The sequence below is a fragment of the Lissotriton helveticus genome, chromosome 12, assembly GCF_964261635.1.
Source record: "Lissotriton helveticus chromosome 12, aLisHel1.1, whole genome shotgun sequence".
NCBI lineage: Eukaryota > Metazoa > Chordata > Amphibia > Caudata > Salamandridae > Lissotriton > Lissotriton helveticus.
Window position 1 is genome coordinate 919751800 of NC_136073.1, and position 25895 is coordinate 919777694.

Consider the following 25895-nt stretch of genomic DNA (forward strand, 5'->3'; position numbering starts at 1 on the left):
CATACATCCATCCTTTCACACATCCTTCCTTTCATTCACCCATCCTTTCACTTACTCATACATCCATCCTTTCACTCCATCCTTCCTTTCATTCACCCATCCTTTCACTTACTCATACATCCATCCTTTCACTCCATCCTTCCTTTCATTCAACCATCCTTTCACTTACTCATACATCCATCCTTTCACACATCCTTCCTTTCATTCAACCATCCTTTCACTTACTCATACATCCATCCTTTCACTCCATCCTTCCTTTCATTCAACCATCCTTTCACTTACTCATACATCCATCCTTTCACTCCATCCTTCCTTCCATTCACCCATCCTTTCACTTACTCATACATCCATCCTTTCACACATCCTTCCTTTCATTCACCCATCCTTTCACTTACTCATACATCCATCCACTCCATCCTTCCTTCCTTTCATTCACCCATCCTTTCACTTACTCATACATCCATCCTTTCACTCCATCCTTCCTTTCATTCACCCATCCTTTCACTTACTCATACATCCATCATTTCACTCCATCCTTCCTTTCATTCAACCATCCTTTCACTTACTCATACATCCATCCTTTCACACATCCTTCCTTATATTCACCCATCCTTTCACTTACTCATACATCCATCCACTCCATCCTTCCTTTCATTCAACCATCCTTTCACTTACTCATACATCCATCCTTTCACACATCCTTCCTTATATTCACCCATCCTTTCACTTACTCATACATCCATCCACTCCATCCTTCCTTTCATTCAACCATCCTTTCACTTACTCATACATCCATCCTTTCACTCCATCCTTCCTTTCATTCATTCACCCATCCTTTCACTTACTCATACATCCATCCTTTCACACATCCTTCCTTTCATTCACCCATCCTTTCACTTACTCATACATCCATCCTTCCTTTCATTCACCCATCCTTTCACTTACTCATACATCCATCCTTTCACACATCCTTCCTTTAATTCACCCATCCTTTCACTTACTCATACATCCATCCTTCCATTCACCCATCCTTTCACTTACTCATACATCCATCCTTTCACTCCATCCTTCCTTTCATTCAACCATCCTTTCACTTACTCATACATCCATCCTTTCACACATCCTTTATTTCACTAACCAATTCTTACATCCATCCTTTCAATACTTCACCTATCCATGCATCCTTCACTCACCCACTCCTCCACCATTTCACTCATCCGCTCACCTTCCCGCCTTTCCTGTGACGAGTTGCAGCCAAAAGAGCCCCAGACTTGCTGCATCTGCAGAGCAGGGTTGACCATGGACACCACTGAGCACAGGGACATAGCGCGGATGGACAGTCTGTGTGGGGAGCAGAGAGCGCGTGCAGAGGGCGGGGACCTAGCGTCCGGAGTATGTAGGGTGTAGAGCAGACGCAGGGCTGGGCTTGAACAGAACAAAAAAAGACCCAGGCAGTCAAATCAAAGGGCCCCGTAAATCAAGTTAAATAGTGGCCTGCAGTTGGAATCAGGCATAGTGCCAATATCGGCCCACTCACCAGCCCGCTCGCAGCAACATGCATGTCGCAGAAATAAGCAGACAAGACAACTTTTTGTTGGAGAAAAGTAGCTGCAGGTTTATTAGCATATACACATGCCAACAAGGTGGGTTATCTTACAGACGATCCAAAGGCAAGCCGCCCCTCGCGACCTACCACCTGATGGGCCAATTTGCAACGTGGTCTTAGCCAATCGTTGCTTAGCGGTTGTGGAGAGGAGATGGCTCCTCCCATTTCCGGTGAACCATTGGTCCACCCTCCTGCTCACGCCCCTCCCCCCTACGAGAGGCGGAGCGTTCAAGCGACCCCCGGTTGTACAGGTTTCCAACCGCCCCTAGGATAGCGGGGCGCCGTCGCACCCCCAGGGTCCACCGCACAGACTTCCTGGGGATATTAGGCCTCAGCATCCTATTGTGCTCCTGAAGAGGGTACTCCCGGGTACCTTTCCGCCTCTGGATCGCCCTGTAACTCCGCCACAGCCCTGGGTGTGGCGACCGTCGCAGCCAGGGCCCCCCACCAAGGCCGGCATACTTCCTACTATTCCTAGCTTGTAATTTCTAGGGCCTCACCCTTAACCAGCCAGAACAGTTCCAGCTAACTCGGGCAGGAGTGTCAAGGTATCCTCCCGAAGCCCCTTGCACATGGCGTAAGGTGTCCCAAGTCTAACGACGTCCTGTCTCTTCTGCCCTTTGAATTACACACAGCGCAGGACTTCCTGCGCCTGGGCTCCAGCGCCTCCCTAGACGAACGCCTTGCCTGCAGAGACCCTGATCTACACACCAGGATGGTGTCTACTAGAAAGATGCTGTGTCAACAAGGTTCCCTATATGGTGGACGGGGAGCCTCCGCTGGAACCAGTCTGTGAGCGTGTCAATACGGAGACACGCACATCAGTCCAGAATACCCTTGCCTGATCCTCAAAAGGCACCTAGGGCCTGCTGCCCCCGGCAGCGGATGGCGAGGGAAGCTGGCCCAGAACCACCAGACTGGGTTTTGAACACCATCACCACTGCAGGCTCTAACCAAAGATTGGCTACCTCTGACCTGGCAAGGCCTGTCGGAGGCCAGCCCCCCCCCCTTCCTTAGTTGACTACCTAGCCCTGGGGAAGTGAGCTTGCAGTAATCCGCAGGGGGGTAAAGACCAAAAAACATGCCAGCCCAGAGAGCAAAGAGATGCCCCACAAGCCAACTTCCAACCAGATGTGCCGAAATAAGCTCTACCCCCCTGCTCCCTTCACCTAATGCACCCCAACTAGGCAAGACAGTTGGTCACGAGAGCCGAAAAGCGGTCTAAAGGCAGTACTGGAAGACTGTCTAGGATGATCTAGATGAACCATCACGTGGTGCAAGCCTGCCCTTCCATCAGCCCATCTGTTGACATAGTCCATGCAGCTTAGACGCACAAAATGAAGAAGCCACACTAAAAGCTCACATGCCTAGCCGACCATGAACTGGCCACCCTGAACAGGGCTCGTGGTAAAATTGCTATGAGTGGTGTTTCCTTAGTTCAGTGCACCAAAGGGTGGCATTGGTTTATTCCTGTGGATAGTATATATACTGATATTACCTGCCCCTACAGGTACGTAAAAGTACAAAATACATCAACATACGAAGTGCCTCAAATGGTGCCTGGTGCCCAATAACATTATTTGGACTACTCACTTCGTGGCCGCAAGTTTCTCCAGAATGCGTAAAAGGCTGTATATATTTCGCATGGGCCACATCCCTTTTACACTGTGTAAGTTATCTCCTCGTGCCTGTCACAAGTCCCAAACGTCCCCCTTTGCCTGTCCGTTGGTCCCTGTGAAGCTAAAAACCAGCATCCTAGCCAACTGTGAATACATGCAGTGCAGCCAAAGCAAACGTCTACATGGCCGCGTGGTTGCCCACAAGTGACCCCCGATATGAAAAGGAGAGGCTATAAAGTATCAGCGTGAACCACAGTGGAGCCCGAGCTGGGAGGTCTAGGTGGGATCAGGCAGGAGGGGAAAGAGTGCCAAAGCAGGCCCAAAATACTGTGCAAATTGACAATACCACACCATAGTGCCAATTTGCCGGGTTATAGCAAACTGGCGATGCTCTAAACGACTATGTCGTTGTCTCGGCGTGGGCCAGAAAGAAGAGATAAAAGTGTGGCAATACAGGCACAATTGATCTGCAGGGCTACACAGCTTGCTCAGGCAAAGGCGCTGAGAAATGCGTGGTAATTGGCCGCTATGCCAATGTCTCCCTATCTATACTTACGAAAGGAGCGCTCCCAAACAACAAGCCCATCTGTTGGATTAGTCAAAGCTTCTTAGTGCATAAGTTAACTAAGCCACAATTATAGTTTTCGTGCATAGTCAATCAAGAACTAGCAGCCCCCCACCATAGCTACCAAGGTGTCAACCGCTAAGTGGGACATGTCCATCATTTCCGTGCACTAAGAGTGCCATAACAAGACCTGAATAACACTTTCTTGCCAGCCATCCAACACTCAAGCTGAGTGCGAACTAAATCAGAAAATACACCCAATTGACCAAGAAGAGACTCTAGAGGGCCAAGGAAAAGGGCTGCTTTTGTAGATATACCCGAGCTAGAAGTGTGCCTGAGTGAAACAATAACATATATACGCTACTTAAGGGAGTCAAAGTGCCGGTATGGTAGGAAACTGCGTAGCTTAGGAGGAGCAGAGTAGCACAAACTTACACAGTCAGTCTAAAATGCCTGGCACCGTAAAACAGGAGATGGGCACCTGAAAACTATGCTTTGCGTGAAGACACACCTAGCGCTGAATGAGAAAGACGGCTTTGCCCCATCCTGAGCACGCAAACACAGTCTATTATCAGATGACGCCGACCAAGTCCGAGTCTCTTTAAATTCTGCTCAATCTTGTGAGAGAAAAAACCCACCCCAATGGTCGCACTACCGACCCACAGCGATAGATAACCGAGCCTAGTATGCCTCCCTGCAAAGCTGCCCGCTGCGCCGCCAGGGCAAAGGGTTCTACTCTTATAACATCACTAAAAGGATTCTATTAGGTCAAAAACTGAACCTCCAAGAGCGAGTTGGCGGCGTCACCCAATATCTCCATTACTATTAGTGAGCTGCTGCGTGAACTAATGCAAACACGTAACCATCCCCGAATAAAGAATGGAAGCACAATCTGAAATGGAAAGAGTATGCCTGGGAACTGTTGGTAACACTTCCCCAAGAGGGGCATGTAAGCGCTGGACTGTAAGAAATACGAAGCTTATCCAAACAGGGGCCCCCCAACTAAGGTTCAAACAAGGGCAACCGATAATACAACCGCATATGAGAAGTGCCGCGGATGCATTCCTGACCCGGTTTGGGAAGTGTAAAATTGTGTCCCCTGTGGCGCCACAGCACCCTTATGCGACGTGGCAAGCGTGCCGATCACCTTGCCTGACCCTGTTGATTAAAACTGCTCCTAGCTGCCCTTGCCTGTTAGGCACAGATCCTGCCAACCTACTGCCCAGTAGCGTGTTGTTGTTGGGGGGGGTCCCACGTACCGGATAGCATATCCATCAGCCTGTGTAGAGGCTCCAGATCGAGTAAAGCGTGTGTCACTGTTCAGGCAAGGCACCCGGTAACCCAACCCCAAAGAGAGTGGAATAAGAGATGCCGCTAGTTCCATGGAAAGTGCAATACAATCTTCGCTAAAAGTGTTATCAAGGAGGCAGATACTCAAAGAAAGTTCCAGTTGACCAAAAGTGAAGTGCTTGGTCTGAATAAGGAAGAGAAAAACAAAACATTGTAAAAGTCTCCCCCATGTCACATACAAAATCATGTTGCAATCAAGGTTGCAAAGGACAAGGAAGTCTTCCCAGTGGGATCCCGTTGTAGGTAGTCTGCTATATACTAAGAAATATCCTTCTACCTGTGTGAGGTGCTCAAAGTACACGTGCCCATCACTGTTCTCATGTCACAAGCTGCTTGCTCCCTCTAGCATAGTGGTAGGTTCCGTTACCTGCAACAGAGCCACCAATGCCCACGTGACGTTTGTTCTAGTGAACAGGGTCCTCCAGTCCTCGCAAAAGGTACCTTTCCTAGACTTAGAGAGCATGGAACTGCCCCCGCGACCCATTTCTTGCTGTAAAGCACCGTGAGCTGCCTCCAGTCAGAGAGGCACGAAAGCCACTTTCTAGGTTTCCTTGGAAAGGGTAAACTCCTAGTGCTATAGTCACAGGTATGTTCCTATTGTGAAGCGCTCTGGCCCCCAGCGGGTACCGCCTGCGCTAAGTGAAGGCATGGGAGAGAGTATACCAAGAAGGTGGGAACCAACCCCCCGAGATACCCCTAGAGTACCTGCCCCCAGGCCTTCCTGTGCATGCGGGAGCCAGTCTGCCCCCCGCCTGGCACCTGTTATAGCCATGGCATCCGGAAATAGATGCAACAGAACATCCACCCGAGATGGCAGGGAAGTTGGCTAGTGGATGACGATGAGTGCAGAGGTGAAAGCCCGCAGCCGTGCTAGGAAATAAAACTACAAACTATCCTAAGAGCACGCTGAGGGACAAGCATCGCATCCGACGAGAGCCTGAAGGAGATCCCAATTAAAAGCAGGGGATACAGAAATGAGTCCTGCCCAACTGTAGCATGCTGTGGAAAACAGGGTGTAACAAAACTCAGTGTACTACTAGGGGCATATCCGCTCAAGGCAATCACCCTTTCCGACTGCAAAAGAAAGAACACACACTAAGTGAAGGGACTCACACAAAGTGTGTAGCTATGAGCCGTCGTCCCCTCATAGCGAGACAGCAAAGCACAGCATGGTTACACGTACCAAATCCTTGTTCCCCCAGCCAGCTACAGAATGCTACTATCCCGAACAACCACGAAGCCAGGATAGTCAAAACGAGTGTCGAAAAAGCACCCATGAACAGATCCCAAGGCATCCACGTTACCCGACAGCACCACTGATGCAGACTGAAACCTCCCAGGTCCCTGAGCGTCGCAGAAGCCAACACTGGCCCGTGCTGGGAAAGAGAATCCCACAAAGCCGTTCTGCACAGGGAAAATAAAACGGAAGATAGCAAGCTGTTCTGAAGCGTGGAAAAACGAGCTTAACTCAGAATGGACCAACCTCTCCCCTAAAGACACCATTCCAGAGAACGTGTGGAGCGACCCCCTGGTACGCCCGAGAGGTGCCTAAAAATTACAAAAAAAAACCTCCGCGGGGGGAGGGCGGCATGGCCTGGCAGTACTTTGCTTCGGGCGCCCACCATGCCCAAATCCTAGTTCTGGCGTAGGCCCCATGACAAAGGACGAAGAGTCTCTGGCCTGAAAGCAGACACAGCGAGAGGATAATAACCCGAGCATGGACGCGCATCCATCCTCAACCCAGACCGTACTCTCGCCACTAACAAAAGCTGTTAACAGAATAACTAATGATTAAAATGCAAGGATCGGACTAAAAATCATCACATAAGAAGAAAGCATACATCCTGGTAAACACCATCCTCACATCACATATCGGCTACTACACCTTGATCAGTAACCCGGAGTAAAGCCCGCCGGGAAAAGCAAAGAAAAATGAAATTTCTGCCCTCGCGTGCAGAACCCTTAGTGCCAATATCGGCGCCACTCACCAGCCCGCTCGCAGTAACATACATTTCGCAGAAATAAGCAGACAAGACAACTTTTTTGTTGGAGAAAAGTAGCTGCAGGTTTATTAGCATATACACAATGCCAACAAGGTGGGTTATCTTACAGGCGATCCAAAAGGCAAGCCGCCCCTCGCGACCTACCACCTGATGGGCCAATTTGCAACGTGGCCTTAGCCAATCGTTGCTTAGCGGTTATGGGAGGAGATAGCCCCTCCCAATTCCGGTGAACCATTGGTCCACCCTCTTGCTCACGCCCCCCCCCCTACGAGGGGCGGAGCGTTCAAGCGACCCCCGGTTGTACAGGTTTCCAACCGCCCGTAGGATAGCGGGGCGCCGTCGTACCCCAAGGGTCCACCGCACAGACTTCCTGGGGATATTAGGCCTCAGCATCCTTTGTGCTCCTGAAGAGGGTACTCCCGGGTACCTTTCCGCCTCTGGATCGCCCTGTAACTCCTCCACAGACCTGGGTGTGGCGACCGTCGCAGCCAGGGCCCCCCACCAAGGCCGGCATTCCTCCTAGCTGTTCCTTACTTGCTATTACTAGGGTCTCTTCCCTTATTCAGAAAAACAGGTCCATACCAACGTGGACCGCTGACCCAAAAGTCCAGCAACACCAAGGGAGTTTGGCTTATAGCCCACATGTAAAAGGCCAAATATCTGCCCAAGCTATTTACGCATGGCGAAGCAAACCTCGTGCGAGCCAGCTGCCTCACTGTCCCAGACAGGGCATCATGCCACTGGAGCTCGGGATAAGAAATCAGACCACAGAGCTCATCTGTCACTACCGTGTGGGCAATTCCCCTAGTGTTCTTCCTCTAAAGTGCCTGCCAGCCCCATAGCCCAGACAAATTAACAATCCTTCTCCAAGCTCCCCGGCGACGCAGCCTGGTGTCACAACAAGGCGGAGGCAAAGAGAGTGTGTTGCCTGTGGATGGTACTAACCTCCATGAAGGGCCAACAGGTGCGGTCTACCCTGCTTGCTGACCCTAAGACCGGACACAGAATCCCGGTCCCTGCTAACCATCTGTGTGAGCCTTGCTACTTCCATCGGGACGGTGACGGGCTACCAAGTTTCGTGTCTCTGCCCCTTTAAATATACACAGCACAGGACCTCCTGCGTGTTGGCTCCCGCGCCTCCCCTGACTAGCGCCTTGCCTATAGAGATGGAGACATGTCTGACCGCTGACAATTGCCCGTCCCCCACTGGTGGCGAAACCCAACGTCCAATCGTTGTGGTCGTTCAATCAAGTGCCATAGAACACTGCAGTGACCAGCGCAATCCCTAGTGAAGGACCTAGGTGCATGAACAAGGTGTCACGGCCAGCATAAGGGGGATGGAGCGCGCAGAGTCCTGATCATGATACACTGCAAGGCTTTGTAACGGGTCAACCTACGCTGCTTACTGAACAAGCACCTGGTCACAGGAACCTGGACCCTGCTAACCACCTGAGACCTTTTTATATACACCGGGGTGGAGTCGAATAAAGATAGAGTGGCATCCGGTTCCCCAATTGTGGGTAGGAGTATCCGCGTGAATCAGTCTGAGAAAGTGTAGAATCCGTTACACGCACCTCAGTCCAAAACACCCTTGCCTGTTCTACAGAGGCACCTGGAGCCCGCTGCCCCCGCACCGCCTGGCGATGAAAAACTGGCCCAAAAACCCCCAGACTGGGCATCGAACACTATCACCCCCACAGGCTCAGCTAAAGCTGGCTACCCATAGCCCGGCAAGGTTTGGGATTTGCGCAAGTCGTCCCCCTATGCTTGGCCTTAGTTGGCCCCTATGATGCGCTTAACAGGCAGCCTAAATAACTGATGACATGCTGTGCAACTTACTCTCTGGTAAGTGTACGCTGCACGAGGAGTCTCAACTTCCGTACCTGAAAACAACTAAATAGCTCCCGTCTGGGTAGAATGCTTACCCAAGCACTTAGCCAAGGGCCCTCCAATGCAAGACCACCCCTGTTGAGAAACTTTAGACTGTGGAAATTGCCTGCCCCTTGCGGACACGTAACACCGCTAAAGCAATCGCTTACTTGGCCGCAAGTGGACCACCAAGTGTCCCCCGAAAAGAACAAGTGGAGGCTAAAAAGTCTCAGCTTGACCACAGTGGAGTCAGAGCTGACAAGTCTTCGTGGGTTCAGACTGGGGGAGGTAGTGAGTCTACTGCAGGCCTGACAATCTAAGCCAATAGACAATGCGTCAACAAAGTGTCAAGTAGCCGGGGAATCGCTAACTGGCAATGCTGTGGTACAACTAAGTGAGATCTCGGGTGGGCCGGGAAGTATGGGTTCTGTGTGGCTCAAGCAGGCCCCTCTAAAATGTAGGGCTACCCATCCATTCAGGTGATGTGCTGCAAATTGCCTGGTGAAGGCTGCTACGCCATAGCCTCCCTAAATTTCTTACCAAAGGAGCACTACGCTTCCAACAGCCCAGCTGTTGACATGGTCAATGCTGCATGGTGCACAAGCTTAAGAGGCCACAATAACGCTTTCTCGCATAGTCCCTTATGAACTGGCCACCAATTTCCAGAGCTACACAGGTTCAACCTGAACCATCATATAGATACTGTCTCTGTGTCACAGTGCACTATGGGTGACAAAAAAGTACCTGAGACACACTTACTTGCCAGCAATAGAACGAAGTACCATAATAACTGCCCTGTTGCCTTTCGTATTAACGCATCGCTATGAACCTGATAGGTCCCCTGGAGCACACCCGTAGGCACAGCCGTTCTTACCCATGTGCTTGGTACTCATTTAACCGACCTCGGAAGGATGACAGGCTAAGTAAACCTAGACTGGAGCCCGGACCGTCACAAGGATAGTAGCGGCACTCTGTCCACTCCTTATGCGCGTGAGCCAGCCCAACAGTCATAAAGTGAGCGCTACCATACCACAAGCCCATCTCATGGTTTGTTCAATGCTACAATTTCATAAGCTAACTAAGCCACAACAAATCTTTCATGCATAGTCACCCAAGAATAGCCGCCCCCATCCGTGGCTGCCAAGGTGTCAACTGCTATGTGACATGTACCTCGATACAGAGCACTATGTGTGCCATAAAAGGACCTGATGATCCAGGCTAAAGTGTGCCTGGGGAAACACTAACATAGATACGCTACTTAGGGAGTCAGACCACATACAGCCGGTCTCCCATGCCTGGCACCGTGGTGCAGGAGAAGAGAGAAAGCAACTATGCCTTGACATGAAGATTCACCTAGAGCTGCAGGGGAAGAAGGCGTGCCCAGTCTTCGCCTCAACCTGAGCATGCCCACCCAGTCTATTCAGCGAATGTCGACGACCACGTCCGAGAGTCTAAATATTCTACTCAACCAGTGAGAGCAAAACCCAACACCAAGGTCCCACTATCGCCCCACGGCGTAGAGGTGACCGAGCTAGAATGTCTCCCTGCCGAGCTGCAGGCTGCGCTACCAGGGCAATGAGTTTTACTCTCAAACCAATAAAAGGTTTCTTAAAAGAAACTAAACCTCCAAAGCAAGTTGGAAGAGTCACCCAATATTTCCAGTACTAGTAGACAGATGCTGCGGAAAGGTATTACAACACGCAACCATCCCCGGATGAGACATAAAACGCAAATAGAAGACCCTCCCCCTTCATGTAACCCTAAAATTCGTACACTGAGACTGGTGCAGCAGCCCCCTTCCTACCAGGCAAAGCCTGTCAGTCAGTTGAGAGAACTAAAAATCCCAATTACATGGTTGAGGAGTTGGGCGGGGCAAACCCTAGGGAAACTACAACAACACAGGTAGTATTGCAGGGAAGCGTCATGTTACTAGGCCATATCTCACATGCTACGCTTAGGCACGAGGGATGCAAGCACTGGCCACAATCTGCCGCTGCTTACCGAGAAACCCGACCAATCATTGTCCAGTAAATCCAACTAGTTACCCACACTCAAGTGTTACTCTCGAGAAAAGCCACAAATTCCACTGGAGCTACCTGCTCCGCTCCTATTCATCGGTAGACTACCCGAGACCCTTTCACCAGTAGATGGTACATGTAGCCCCCGATGCACTTAGGGTGGTTCTCCCGCATGGAGGCCGCATATGGACAAAGACAGTAATAGGGAGCCTTCCCCTCTCATACCCTGAACAAGTTCTAACCTGAGACAGGGTAATCAATGCCTCCCGCGATACCGGGGGCATGCCTGTCCGCAGCTGTGCTAATTCATGTGCCCCAACGCCGAGGCAGTGGAGGTGTAGAGTCTAGCCACACACCAATAATAAAAGCAAGGCAGAGCTGACCCTAGCGCTTAGGAGTGTGAGGAAGACCCCTCATGGCACGTCCCTGTACCATAAAACACAGAACACTTCATCCCAGGCCAAACTGGACCTCAACCCAACGAATAGATGCCCTCTCTTACTTGGAGGAAGGCCTAAATACAAGAATATGCTCCCAGACTGTGTGAGTGTCATACCCGTAAGTTCTTTGTGGTGACGAGGCCCAACACGTGCGGGAAGCCTTCCACCAGGGTTAACCCTTAAATAACCTGCACCTGTCAAAATAACATGACACTCGCTGCCTGCTCCCTCATACAGAAGGAATCCTTCCGGTGCTAGCAGTAGTGTCCCCAAATTAACGTGGTGGAAATCCGAATGGTGACTGTCCCCCAGACTAACACCCATGTTCGCTAAGTCCAAATCGTGCTTGCTTATAGTACTTGCACCGGAACACCATTACTACGAAAATTATCTGGGGATGGACACTGTCAAGAGATGCAGCACATGGCCCTACTTGTGCGAAATAGGCCTAAGAAACTGTCCCTCCTGCCACATGCCAAGCGATGTGAGGTGCTTCAAATATGAGCCCACGCTGTCACATCGCTCCATGTGACTGGGTATGCTGTAAGTGGGACGCTCACGTAACGTGCTCCCAATAGCCCGCTCCATGTGCTAAAGTACGATGAGAGGGGCGCACACGAAAAGTACTCCCCTGAACCCGTTCTGTTAGCGCGCCTCACCGCCGCAGGACAAGAGCGCCCTAAGACAGGCGTACAACGCCTGAGCGCGGGCAGAAAGCTGCCCCATATGTTCCCTTGCAATGCCGTAAACTGTGCACAACGGGGCTACAAGAAATTAACCATCTCTCTGCCACTTGCGACCGGCACAAGGAGCTAACTGAATACGCCGTGGGAACGGGCAAACTTCAACGCGGCCGCGGAAAAGCCCAGCCTGCGCGTCCCTCACTGCGACTCCCGAAAGGAGGAAAAGCATGTACTGTACCCGCCGTATCCCCCACGCGCCGGATAACCAAAAAAAAACCAACGCTGCCTATACGAGCAAACGGCATACTGAAAGTCTGCGTCGAAATGGAACACACAGCGCCCGAGAACTCTCCTCCCGGACACAGAAAAGCCGTGGCAAAAGGAGTGGTTGAACATCAAACAAATTACATTTGTTTATAGCGCCTACGCTGAGTCTCGAACCCGGGTCCCCAGGACCAAAGTCAGCGGCTTAGATAATTGAGCCATATCCCTTACAAGTGGCAACGAGCCACCCCCATGCCTCAGAGCAGTTCCCCGATGCGGAAAGCCCTCCCCGGAATGCGCATGACACCCGTGCCCGCTGGATAGGCACCCACGACGACCCTCCCTGGGAACTCGCGATCAGCCCCACAAAGGTCCTCGAAAAGGCCGACAAAACCCATCGATTGGCACCCCAAAGCGACCAACCAGTGAAGCTAACATTCTGCGCCAACAGACGTAGCAATCAACAAGAGCAGAAATAAATCCGATAACTGTAGTAAGTGAGCAGAGCAGACGACAGTGTTAGCGACTGAAAGGCTCTTTGGACGCCTGGGCTCAACACTCCCACCTACTTGCCGCATTCCCTGGATTACAGTGGCAATTGCCTATGCACGTTAATTACAAACAAGAGCGTTTGCGTCCCTCTTCTTACACGCGCGCTTGTAGAAACGGCCAATCCAAACGTCTGCCCGCCAAAACAAAACCTTCAAGCCTATGCATCCATTTCTTGGCTAGGACAGACGATGATGCAGCACGAAGCGTGGCTAGCGAGACACCTCTCTCAAACAATGAGTAACCCCCGGAACCACGAAGCATATGCCATTGCATCTGGAGGCATCTCTGTAAAGTCCTGCAACATTGCGACCTGCTGGCAGCATGAAGCTTACACAATGCCCTGCTGCCTTCAATCTCGGCTCGTGTCTCTGTTGGAGATTGAGAGCAGCTCAGTAGAACTGTCACCTCTTCCTGATGTAAACAAATGACCAGTTGGGGCAACAACCCCGAGCGGGGAGAGCGAAAGTGCCGCTTAGGTGATTGGGGCATCCTAAGCAGCTGTTATCAACGTATGAAAAGCACGCTCTGAGCTCGACGAAGAGCGAGGAGCCTTCTACCGAGAAGACATTCCCAGGAGGGCAGTCCAACTGAGAATTCTGCACTCCCTACTCCACAGTTATACAAACGGCCTTCTCGCCAAGTGGAGGATATGCTGGCTCCGGGGCGTGGCACCTCTTAAGACAACAGCATAGCAGAGCACGAAAAGACATATAGATTAAAGTCTGGTGCAGGTGCTATGTCTCCAGCCAAACGGCTAGTGGGGGAGCAAAGTCAGGCACAGAGGGTATGGCCACAGAACAGTCTTATTCGAATAACACATAGGAGTAATTCTCCCAGAGATTTGAACGGTCTCTCCGTGGTAGGGGGTAGAGAGGAGAAGGAATCAAGCTGCTATTAAGCCACCGTGACTGGGGGGGTCCTACATTTCATAACCCACGACTACAGTCTAAATGCCCTCAGCACCTCTAGTTGCCGCCATTTGCGCACCAGTCTTCATAATTGTAGACTGTCTCACTCCCCCAGCTTTCATCCCAAATGTAGCATCTGCCCTCTAGGCCCCAAAATTGAAGCTCGGGCCAACATGCAAACTGCAAAATTATTTTCTTAGCATCTTCAATAATAACAACAGAGCCCCATACTCCTCAGCCCTTGCAGCCTAAACCCCAGCACCCCCCTAGTACTGGAACGTGTGCCTTAGCTTCCATACCTAATACAGTCGGCACACACTTCCTCCCAGCATTTCCAGCGTAGCCCGCTTATGTAGCATGTGCCCTGTAACATCCCCGACAGCATATGTCCCCCAGGACCGCTAGATACAGCAGTATGAAGCTCCCGAACTAATATCTATGCATTCGGGCTGTAACGGAGGTGGATTGACCCTGAGTGTGTGACCCGGCCAGTCCGGCCAGTGCTCCCCGCGCCTCGCAGGATGCATGGGCGCCCCAAGACGACCATGTCCTTGAGCACAAAATTCTAAGACCTCCCAGGCGAGAGATCCTATAAATGCTAAATCGAAAGCCTAGCGTGAACCCCGTCAGGTCTCAAGGAATTTCTCTCGGAACACGGAAACTAGCGAGCCTGCCCAAGCTCGGGGGGAACATATAACCCCCCCCCCTCGTAGGCATCGCCCTAAAGCAATGACCGGACAGCCACTACCCCCACGAGGAGACACTCCGTGAGATGGAAGCCGCTCGCCACATGAAAACACTAAGGTCCACTCCTGCTGCTTCCTCAGCACACCCGTCTCGAAGCAAGGAAAAGGACAATGCCTCGTCTAAACCCGTGCTAAAGCGCGGTGGAAACCTCTGCTCACAAAGTCCTGAAAATACTGTCTGCACCTTCACACGACCCGAAACATAGCGTGCTCGTTCAACTAAAGCAAGCCGCAAGTAATAATTCATGGCCTCTGTGTGCAAACTAGTACCGGTGCACGCTCCAATGCAACGCGAGCCTACACCACGACCCCCAATACCGAGGCCGTGTACCGGGGTGCAGGGCGCAAACACCCCCGCAAGACCGGCGGCCCGCCTCTGCACCCCCGCTGTCCCCTCACCTGAACGGCAAGAAACCACAATACTAAACTACAATTAACTGACTCACCGCAATGGAAGAAAACAGCGATAAACGGCACTCCGACGCCCGACCAGGACCCTGGCCCGCTCGACCAGAGGGCACCAAACGGCGTCAGGGTGAGGGGACAGCGGACAAAGAGGCCGCTCGGTGGGCGGGGGAGGAATATATACTCTCCCCCGCCCACCACAGGAAGGAAGTGACGCGCGGGACCCCCTGGGTCCGAAAGAGCTGGGCTGCCCCGTGTGCCTTCCTGTGGCACTACGGTGGCCGCCCTCTTATGTGTGTCCCCTGCGGGGACGTGTCGGTCGGCCTGCAAAAGCCGCACTGAAGTCAAGATGGCTGCAGCCTGGCGCCCTTGCCCACGTGGGCAGAAACCCAAAAGCTGCAACGGTCCACAAGATGGCTGCTCCCCGGCGCCATTACTCGCGTGACCGAAAGACTCTGCCACCAATAAAACAAGGCCAATTAAATCAAAACCGTTCAATACCCTTATCACGGTCTCGGATCCCCGGTAATCGTGACATCGTGACAAACCGGAGAGAAAGTACAGCCCTCTCTCCCCCACGTGAAGGTGAGGGGGCCTCCGCGATAAACACAATTCACCGCGGACTCGCTGATGTCGGCCATAACAACATGCAAAATTCTTCACTCAGGCCGTCCTACAGAGCGTACTAGGTCCAAGGGTGGGGGACCGGCAGTGCACAGCGTTCCGGTAAGGCGGGGAACCCCCCCCCCCCCCCAAGCGGAATGGTGCCACCCAGTGGCGTAAATACCTCAAATCACTCTGCACTATCCCTCCACACGCAAAATGGTGTTCGTGCTGAATAGCAAAAGGAAAGAACACATGAAAGTGAATATTGGTGACTGCTTTGCCATAAACACCCACGTACAGCCAAGGTGAGTAACAGTGCCACCAGTAGCAGTTTGCGGCACCATCACAGTCTAACTCATAGCAAAGAGAACAATAATCTGTATTTCTAAACCATACTGTGTGCGGCCTCACCCAAGCCACCGTGCCCAGTACCCCCTTAATCCGATGTGCAAATGGTAAAAACATCCCGTCTGCGCAACAAATGCAGCGCAATCCTCTGCTGAGCACACTTTGTCAGACAATGAACACTCTGTAACTCAAAGTTGGCTCCTAGAACCGGGCCAAACCAACGACAAGAGGGGTTCCACCCGGCCAACTGCACGCCTGTGCTCCCTAGAGCCAAAATCTTGGCTGGGGATGAGGATGTAGTGTAAAGCAGCAGGTCATGCATTGGCCCCACACCCATATTCTTGTCAGTTACAACCGGAATGAGCACGACTGGAAACACCTGGGCCTTCGAAACCGACTGTCTTCCCCCGGGACAGACGCGACTGGAGCGAACGAAATGTGCAATGGGACACCCTCCCGGGTCATTGCGAAACACACAAAATAAATAGTGTTGCGAGGCGTACCTCCCCGATTCCCCCGACATGAGTGAACGCAAATCGCAAAGAGGCACAGAGCTGCCCTCCGAACACCAAGCGGTGTGAATAGCGGTAGCCACAAATGCACCACCCTTACCCTGGAGCAACATCTCCTGGGCTGCTCTGCTCTCACTAACGCCCCATGCCAGCGAAACCAGGCGTGCCCCAAGACGCCCGGAGCAGGGCCAGCTGGCCCAAATGGTGCTGCCCACCAAATGGTCATATTTCAACTCAATAAGACACCCAGCGAACCAGGCTCTGAGCGAGCCCCTTCTTGAAGCCAAGTACAGTGTCACTGTGAAAGTGATGAAAAAACTGTACCGCATCACATTTCGAAAACCTTGCCCTGCGGCCACTCCTATAATGCACACAAATCGCTAGACCAGGCGCACCCTGAAAGGCCCGGGGCAGTCTGAATTGGTGCAAATGGTGCTGCCATACATATAGGGGTAACCACCTGTGTCACACCGTGCTCAATGCTCCCTGTATAATACCAATCACCAACGAAGGACACAGAATGCCCCAAAAGCTTGTTACAGCTCCTCTCGTAAATGGACACAAAACCCCGGCAGCCGTCCCGCGACCACCCTCTCCCCGAACAGAGAAAAAACGGAGAATGCATTAAACTTCCAGCAGCCCCACGGCCTCACTGCAAAAGAAAACACACTAAAACGCACTGCATTCACAGGGCCAGAATGACAGACTGCATGGCTGAAGCCAACATCATTGTGATCCCCAAGGAAGGGAAAGACCTGCAACTCCCACAAAACTACAGACCCATATCACTCAATGTAGAGTGCAAGATCTACGCAAAGATCCCGGCAAACAGACTAAACAGGGTCCTACCACTCCACATCCACAGCTCACAAGTAGGCTACATCAAACACAGACTATCCCTAGACAACACACGTCTGCTGTGCCATCTCATCAACCACACGACACACAGCGAAGACCAGGCAGTGATGATAGCACTTGACACAGAGAAAGCGTTCGACAGAGTATCCTGGCGATTCCTGGATACATGCATGGATAAGTTCGGATTAGGGCCCAAATATAGAACAATGGTAATGGCCCCGTACAACAAACCAAGAGCAAGGGTGGTGGTGAATGGGGGTACATCGGAGACGCTAAGGCTGGAAAGAGGAACAAGGCAAGGCTGCCCCCTATCACCGGGACTTTTTCTCCTGGCGCTAGAACCACTACTGGCCAGAATAAGAGACAACGACGACATAACAGGCGTCACAATCAAAGACAAGACGGTGAAACTCGCAGCATATGCGGACGACATCCTCATCACCACTACCACACCAACCACATCAATCACAGCCCTAATGGACACAATAGGGAAGTACGCAGCAGCCTCTGGATACAAGCTCAATAAGGAAAAATCGGAGTGTAAGCCAATGAACGTACACACCACAAAAGAGGTACCGGGGGACTCGGGTCTTGCTTGGCAAACAAAACCGCTTAAATATCTAGGCCTACTCTTCGGCAGAGACCTAAAGTCAACACTAGAACACAATGAAGAAGCCACCTTGAACAAGATAAAGGAAAGACTGGACCTTTGGTCACCCAAATACATCAGCTGGTGGGGCGGGACTGAAACAATCAAAATGATGGTCACAACAGCCATCAACTACACACTCAGCATGCTACCCCTGGCAATGACAGAAAACTGTCACAAGAGACTGGACAAAATAATAAACAATTTTATCTGGAGAGACAAAAGACCAAGAATCAACCGACAAAAGTTGAGACTAACAAAGAACCTGGGAGGTCTCAACCTGATGAACTTCAAGAACTTCTAAACAGCATGCTTAGCAAAGCAAGCTATTTTTAGGCTGACTAACACGCAAGACTATGAACCAGAGTGGATGAAAGTAGAAAAGAATATCCTGGGGGGGCTCAACCCCATAGCACTGCTCACAGCAAACAAACATCCTCAGAGACTCAGCGAACTGTGGCGGTCAGCGACAACGAACAAAGTCACGCCACAACTGGCACAAACAAAATTCTGGCTCCTTCATAGGGCATACTGGACCCCGGCACAAGAGGCACGGAGACATGCTGGAACTGCGAAAAAGAGACCGGAACCCTAGAACACCTCATTTTCGAATGCCACAAAGTTAGGAAATTCTGGGCGAAAGTGAGCAATTTCATTAATGACATCACCAGCAAGAACATAACGATCAGTTCCGTGAGCCTCGCAACGGGCTTCATGACAGAATGCCTAAAAAACAAAGAGGAGAGAGACCTAGTGGACATCCTACTAACGGCAGCATTAAAAATAATTCTAACGAACTGGAAGAACACAGCCAAAGCGAATTTCAAAACTTGGATAAACTGGGTCACCTTCCTCAGAGGCGCAGACAACATTACCAGCAAGTTCTCGAAGGAACATAATGCCAAAGACGGAATGCAGGAACTTCTCGACACAAACCTGGAATCACGCCAGACGTAAGCCCCCCCCCCCTATCTTCGCATTACAATGCACTGTATGTAACTTCTGATGTGAAATTTATTTTTTAATAAAAACATTTGAGATAAAAAAAAAAAAAAGAGAACACACACTAAAAGAAAAGGATCAACCCGAGTGATCCCAAAGCCTAACCTACATAGGCCGTGGCCGGGGCATAGCACAACAGCTATGCCTCTGCACCTCCCTAGTCCCCTCACCCGAAAGAGAAAACACAGAAACCATCCCGAGAGGGGATGACTCACCACGAGCGAACGAGACACCGTCGCCAGACCAGCCAGGCCACTGGCCGAAGCACGCAAGCACACTCAAACGGCGTCAGGGTGAGGGGACAGCGGACAAAGAGGCCGCTCGGTGGGCGGGGGAGGAATATATCCTCTCCCACACCAGGCCGGAAGTGACACGCGGGACCCTCCGGGGTCTCAAGGCGCTGGGCTGCCCCGTGTGCCGTCTTGTGGCACTACGGTGGCCGCCCTCTTACTTGTGTCCCTTGCGGGGACGTGTCGGTCAGCCTGCAGAGTGGGCCGTGTCTAGCCATTTGTACAAGTTCTTTACACGGTGTGGGACCTGCATTCTTGGACCTTGCAGCACGCAATCAATGTTTGTGGTACTAACTGGAGAGCAACAGTAAAAAGTGGCCCACCAGAACCACAAAACCAGTCCACAAACCGCCCACATACTGCCCACATTCAGCCATTGCGGCCCTGAGCAAACTTCAAAGAGAAGTGATGTACAGGACGAGCAGCAGGAGAAGGGAGCAGGGGTTCAGGGGGGAGAAGGCGAGCTGCACCGGGACAGAGGGAAGTGTTGACCCGGGGAGGATTGATGGCTCGAGGGTGCCGTGCAGAAGGAAGAGGAATCAGAACGAATGAAACTAGACCCCTCCTTCAAGTGCAAAGCTGGTCAAGCCTCACCTGCCTGCTTTGCCTCGGTTTCCACCAGAGCGCTGCACGGGTCTTGAAAGCAAGCCCCACTCTCCGTGTGCACCTGGGCGTTGATGGAAGCGCCCCCTTCTGGTGCATGGCAGCAGCACAGAGCCCCCACCACGATCAGCCCGACTGCAGGTCTGGACACAGCAACCCTCCCGCTGTAGGAGGGCAGAGGTCACGCAGGCCCTTCCCATTGGTCCAACTTACTTGAAAGCTCCTTTCTTGAGCTCGAAGGCAGCGCTGCGAGAAGAATGCACATTTTAACAAACATTTGCAACGCAATAGCGCTCGCATTTACGCGAGTTGGAGCTATTGACATTGCAAATAACAAAGCCTTTTATTCTTGGTTGTGTTTTAAAAACATAAATACAAGGCATGGTTATCTACAATGCCAATAGCTGAAACTCTTGTAAGTGAGAGACCTATTGTTTTGCAAATGCTTGTTTATATGTGTAACTAGTCATGTGGAGATCAGCGAGGGCCTATGAAGAGAGAGGCAACTCTCTGTGATGCACCGACACGTGCTCCAGAGCACGAGGGCTATAAACTTCTGAAGTGGCCCCCTGTTACAAGATCAACCGCTCACACCAATGTGAGAAACACCAGGGTTTCAGCTGGACTTTTTTGCAAAACATTTTCAGTAGCTGTATATGAATGTGTAATTGAGCTTGGAAACGACTGAAAGGGACAACAATTACGAACCGCATTAAAATACATTTAGAAACTGCTTTGCAGAATAAATGGCGCAGATCCTGGCTCAAGATAACCACACACCACTCCGGAAGCAGGGCCCGTAATGCTACTACGGCTCTAAACCCTTCCTGGTTTGTTTATCATTTTTAAAAGCTACATAGATGTTGTCCCCATCCACCTAATTGGTTAATTGACCTGATTAACATTCCGTCCGCTCTTCTTCTTCAATCCTAAACTTTCCTTTGACAACCGAGCTGATGCATTCTGGGAGCTGTAGTTCGAGCTCACTTGGAGGAGCAAGACTGACCGCAAGACTAACATTAGTTGGAGCAAAAAAATATTGAACCCAATCAAAAAGAGAGAGAAGAACCGCTGATGAGTAACACTAGCTGGTTATCACTAACGTTTTAACCACGCGTGTCACACTTCTCCCTCCGCATCCAGTAAGAGGACACCACACACCATCAGTGCACACCGGATAATTTATTTACAAACTATATACAAACTATATACAAACAGGCAGCACACAGAGTGCGGCGGCTTCACCAGTCCGGCGGGATGGGTAGGAGGGTGACCCCTACCACTCGGGGGGGCAGTCCCCAGGCCTCATCATAGAGCGGCCCAGTGTAGGCGCAGGTCCCGTGGCGCCTGAGCCGGCTCCGGAGTCCCTGGGGCACCTGGAATGGAATGGAATTAGATTTCTTAAGCGCATGGCTGCCCAAGAGCGTCCCAGCGCTGATACACACAGCTAGCTTCCAAGATCCTCACCTCCGCGCTGTGCGCCACCACCAGCCAGCAGCTCCGGCCCTCCGCCTCGGTGATCACCCCTCCGGGGGCGCTGGCCCGAGCGGCCCCCAGGATGGTCAGCAGGGGGGCCCGGCCGTCCTCCACGTCCTGCAAGACCTGGGGGTTGATGCAGAAGAGCACAAAAAATGCCTCTGTGCAGGAGGCCTCGCCCAGCGCCAGGTGGACCTGCTGCTGGGTGACGGTGCCGCCGGCGTCGGTCAGGTCGGCCTGATAGTGGCCCTGCAGGTGCAGCTGGGGCCGGTGCTGGTCCCGCAGCAGGCCCTCCAGCTCCAGGCACACGGCGCAGGAGAAGTAGTCTGCGGTGGCCAGCAGGGTCTGGAGCCGCCGCTCCCGTGCCACCGCCTGGTGTGCGCTCCGCGCCACCCGCTGGACACTGGCCAGCTCCAGCCTCTGCAGCAGCCTCTCGGCCAGGGCGAGCCGGGCGTCGGGGGGCAGCAGCTGGCAGCCGCAGGCCCGGAGCAGCAGCGGGGTGACCTGGGCGGCCAGGCGGGGGGCGGGCAGGCGGCGCACGGCCTCCAGCAGCTCCTGGGCCGTGCGGCGGAGGGAGGCCTCGCCCTCCGGGCTGAGGGGCGCAGCAGCATCAGTGAGGCGGCAGAAGACCCTGCGGCAGGCCTCCTCCAGGAGGCCCCGGACGAAGGAGCGCACGGTCAGGGGGACAGCGGGGGTCGCAGCTGCGGCCATGGCAGGGTCAGGGTCAGAGCAGAAGCAGACGAAGAAGCAGAAGCAGGCTTCGCAGCAACTTGTGGCCACAATCCGGGTCAGCTGGGCCGGGCTGGGCCGGGCCTTTATCCACCCGGAGAGCGCCGCTCACAGCTGAGGCTGCTTGGAGCAGGTGCACGCCAGCCTATGCAGCCCTGCCATGTCTCACCGGCCACACTCGGCCCTTTACACCCCAAGCACTCTTCAATGCACCGCGTCAAAGGTGGCATAACGGCCGGACCGGGCCTTTACACACCCGGAGAGCGCCGCTCACAGCTGAGGCTGCTTGGAGGAGGTGCACGCCAGCCTATGCAGCCCTGCCATGTCTCACCGGCCACACTCGGCCCTTTACACCCCAAGCACTCTTCAATGCACCGCGTCAAAGGTGGCATAACGGCCGGACCGGGCCTTTACACACCCGGAGAGCGCCGCTCACAGCTGAGGCTGCTTGGAGCAGGTGCACGCCAGCCTATGCAGCCCTGCCATGTCTCACCGGCCACACTCGGCCCTTCACACCCCAAGCACTCTTCAATGCACCGCGTCAAAGGGGCCAGGAGGTGGCCTAACGGCTAGGGCGCTGCACCTCGGACCTGGGGCACTGGCCTCGAGGCTCGGCAATGTCGCTGCATGTTTAGGGTCAGGGTAAATCCCTTCACTTAATCTCCCCTCGCCCTACAACAATGAAACGTCACTGGTGCTATGTAAAGCGCTCTCATGGTTCGGGTCAAGTGGCGCTCTGCAAATAAAAGGGTTAATCCAGATCCCGAGCTCTGGCTGAGAGCCTTCAACTCAACAAGCATTTGCAATGCATTAGGAAAGTGTCAGCTATTGCAAATGACACATTTTTTGAATATGCGTTGGCTTTGAAAATATATACATTAATAGCATCGTTATTCACACAGCCAATAGCTTGTACTTTCCTAATGCGAGTCTGAGTAATATTGTAGTTATTAGCATATTGTATGACTTCTTATTCCTTTAACCATGTTTCATCCTTTTTTGTTTCACTACTTGCTTCACTTTCACTTTTGAGGTATATTATTTCTTACATCGATATTTAACCAATTCATTTTCATTTTTGTTCTTTGTTTTTATGTCAAAGTAAAGGAGATGTGATGTATTGTTTTCCTATGTGCTGCTTCTTGTCCCGTGCTGGGCTCGTGGCAGTTCCCTCTCGGTGTGTAGGACCTGCAAGGAATACATGTTTTCGCTTCTGTAAGTTGAAGAGCAGGGCAAAGCTAGGCCGTAAGTGTGCCGTCGGACTCTAACTATAACTGGAAGCTAGTACTTAACCACGACTAAGAGGCAGAAAGGAGACTTTGGTCCCAGGAGCAGGAGGAGGGCAAAGGCCTTGGACATTATTCCACAATCTAGAAGGGACACATGTCCCAGAACCACGAGGGAACAAAGGTCCCAGAACCACGAGGGAACAAAGGTCCCAGACCCATGAGGGAACAAAGGTCCCAGAACCACGAGGGAACAAAGGTCCCAGACCCATGAGGGAACAAAGGTCCCAGAACCATGAGGGAACAAAGGTCCCAGAACCATGAGGGAACAAAGGTCCCAGACCCATGAGGGAACAAAGGTCCCAGACCCATGAGGGAACAAAGGTCCCAGACCCATGAGGGAACAAAGGTCCCAGACCCATGAGGGAACAAAGGTCCCAGACCCACGAGGGAACAAAGGTCCCAGAACCATGAGGGAACAAAGGTCCCAGACCCATGAGGGAACAAAGGTCCCAGACCAACGAGGGAACAAAGGTCCCAGACCCATGAGGGAACAAAGGGCCCAGACCCATGAGGGAACAAAGGTCCCAGAACCACGAGGGAACAAAGGTCCCAGACCCATGAGGGAACAAAGGTCCCAGAACCATGAGGGAACAAAGGCCCCAGACCCATGAGGGAACAAAGGCCCCAGACCCATGAGGGAACAAAGGTCCCAGAACCACGAGGGAACAAAGGTCCCAGACCCATGAGGGAACAAAGGTCCCAGAACCATGAGGGAACAAAGGCCCCAGACCCATGAGGGAACAAAGGTCCCAGACCCATGAGGGAACAAAGGTCCCAGACCCATGAGGGAACAAAGGTCCCAGACCCACGAGGGAACAAAGGTCCCAGAACCATGAGGGAACAAAGGTCCCAGAACCACGAGGGAACAAAGGTCCCAGACCCATGAGGGAACAAAGGTCCCAGACCCACGAGGGAACAAAGGTCCCAGACCCATGAGGGAACAAAGGGCCCAGACCCATGAGGGAACAAAGGTCCCAGACCCATGAGGGAACAAAGGTCCCAGACCCATGAGGGAACAAAGGTCCCAGACCCATGAGGGAACAAAGGTCCCAGACCCATGAGGGAACAAAGGTCCCAGAACCATGAGGGAACAAAGGTCCCAGACCCATGAGGGAACAAAGGTCCCAGACCCATGAGGGAAGAAAGGTCCCAGACCCATGAGGGAAGAAAGGTCCCAGACCCATGAGGGAAGAAAGGTCCCAGACCCATGAGGGAAGAAAGGTCCCAGACCACTAAAAGAACAAAGGTCCCAGACCACTAAGAGAACAAAGGTCCCAGACCACTAAAAGAACAAAGGTCCCAGACCACTAAAAGAACAAAGGTCCCAGACCCATGAGGGAACAAAGGTCCCAGACCACTAAGAGAAAAAGGGCCCAGACCCATGAGGGAAGAAAGGTCCCAGACCCATGAGGGAAGAAAGGTCCCAGACCACTAAGAGAACAAAGGTCCCAGACCACTAAGAGAACAAAGGTCCCAGACCACTAAAAGAACAAAGGTCCCAGACCCATGAGGGAAGAAAGGTCCCAGACCACTAAGAGAACAAAGGTCCCAGACCACTAAAAGAACAAAGGTCCCAGACCACTAAGAGAACAAAGGTCCCAGACCACTAAGAGAACAAAGGTCCCAGACCACTAAGAGAAAAAGGTCCCAGACCCATGAGGGAAGAAAGGTCCCAGACCCATGAGGGAAGAAAGGTCCCAGACCCATGAGGGAAGAAAGGTCCCAGACCACTAAAAGAACAAAGGTCCCAGACCACTAAGAGAACAAAGGTCCCAGACCACTAAAAGAACAAAGGTCCCAGACCACTAAGAGAACAAAGGTCCCAGACCACTAAGAGAACAAAGGTCCCAGACCACTAAGAGAACAAAGGTCCCAGACCACTAAGAGAACAAAGGTCCCAGACCACTAAGAGAACAAAGGTAGACCAGCAAAACGACCAAGTGTCCAGGAACAAGAAAGAGAAGCACAAAGTCCAGGAACAAGTGCGGTCCAAGATGGGACAAACAATGTTAAAAAACCAACAACAGTGAATGGGGAATGGCCGTGCAAGAGGAGCAGAATTTCACTGTACCAACATGGAACGTTTGGAGGGCAGATCTACAGTGTTAGTGTAGACATGAACAGTAGCAGCGGAGGTGGATAGAACAAGAGGGCTGTCGAATAGGGTGAAAAATGATAGTGGAGTCTGTCCAGCTGATACAGTGAACAGGATGTGAAGGAAGAGGGTACATGTGCAGAGTAGAAACAGCATGAGGTGGGTGAAGAGGGAATTGTGGGAAGAAAGTGAATGGTGCCGATAACAAGTGATGGGTGGAAAGAGAACAACAGGGGTAAGAAGCGTATTTTGAAGGTAATGACCGTATGTGCAGGGTGACAAGCACAACTGGAGGCTGCAGAGAGCACGTGCAGAGTACTATACGAGGGCTGAGCAGAAAGTGTGTATGGCAGACACTTTATATAAGTCATTGGTGGAGATCCAGCGTAGGAGTAGGATAAACAGCCTAG

The 25895-nt window shown here is 52.1% G+C and overlaps 1 protein-coding gene across 4 annotated transcripts in view; it reads left to right on the forward strand.

The window, feature by feature from the left end:
* The window catches only part of LOC144798280 (uncharacterized), a 2046403-nt gene that overhangs the window by 224454 nt on the left and 1796054 nt on the right, over nt 1–25895 (forward strand). The window lies entirely within an intron of this gene.